General features: G+C 46.7%; 1 protein-coding gene across 1 annotated transcript in view; it reads left to right on the top strand.

Moving 5' to 3' along the window:
• The window catches only part of TMX2 (thioredoxin-related transmembrane protein 2), a 29890-nt gene that overhangs the window by 20261 nt on the left and 8422 nt on the right, over positions 1–1207 (top strand). The window lies entirely within an intron of this gene.

The following is a 1207-nucleotide window of genomic DNA, read 5'->3' on the forward strand; positions in this document are numbered from 1 at the left end:
ATGGTGAAACCCAGTTTCTACTAAAAATACAAAAATTAGCTGGGCATGGTGGCGCACACCTGTAGTCCCAGCTACTTGGGAGGCTGAAGCAGGAGAATCGCTTAAACCTGGGAGGTGGAGGCCGCAGTAAGCTGAGATTGCACCACTGCACTTCAGCCTGGGCAACAGAGCAAGACTCCATCTCAAAAAAAAAAAATCTTTCCTAATTTCTGTCTTTGGTATAATATTTACTAAAGTCTGTCATACTCCCTCACCCCTATTTTCCTTTTTTTTGAGACGAAGTTTCACTCTTTGTTGCCCAGGCTGGAGTGTAGTGGCACGATATCGGCTCACTGCAACCTCCGTGATTCTCCTGCCTCAGCCTCCCAAGTAGCTGGGATTACAGGCACATGCCACCGTGCCTGGCTACTTTTTTTGTATTTTTGGTAGAGATGGAGTTTTGCCATGTTGACTAATCTCGGGTGATCCACCCACCTTGGCCTCCCAAAGTGCTGAGATTACAGGCTTGAGCCACTGTGCCCGGCCAGGAGATCTTTATTTCTCATAAACGTTTGCAGCTTGCAGGCTATCCTGTCAGGCAGAGAAGCAGAGCCTCCGCTCAGAAGCCAAAAACAGACACTTGGGAGTGCGGGGTAAAAGGAAACAGGAATTTATGCTAAGCAGGGTGGTCAAATACACATATTTAATAACCTATTGGCAGAGTCATGAATATTTATGAAAGGAGAAACATGTGCATGTTCAGTTGAGCTGAGCTTCATGTCTGTCCGTAAGACCCATGTTCAAAAGTGGTAATGTTAGTGTGATCTGAGGTGGAGTTTTCAGCCCTCTCAAGTCAAAAGGTGAAGCAGAGGACACAGAAACTGCATTCTCCTTAGCCTGGCCAGATCCACTGCATGGTCACTGGTCTTTTACCAGGAAGCAATGCTGGTTAGTTGTTTTGTCCTGACTGCAAAAGGGAGGGGCAGTGTCAGGCAGTTGGTTGATGTCAGGTGGAGCAAGTCTTTTCAAAGGGCTGGTTTCTGTTTAACTTTCTGTTTAAGAAAGCCTAGTGGTGGTAAGTGAAGGAGGGGATATAAAGAGGTGTCTGACCTCGCACCCTGTCACGGCCAAGAACTCAGTTTTCAAGGTTTTTCTGGGATCCCCTTAGCCAAGAGGGAGTCTGTTTAGTCACTTCAAGGCTTAGAATTTTATTACTTCTCAGGCCGGG

Source organism: Colobus angolensis, unplaced genomic scaffold, assembly GCF_000951035.1.
Source record: "Colobus angolensis palliatus isolate OR3802 unplaced genomic scaffold, Cang.pa_1.0 Scaffold61, whole genome shotgun sequence".
Taxonomy (NCBI): Eukaryota; Metazoa; Chordata; class Mammalia; order Primates; family Cercopithecidae; genus Colobus; species Colobus angolensis.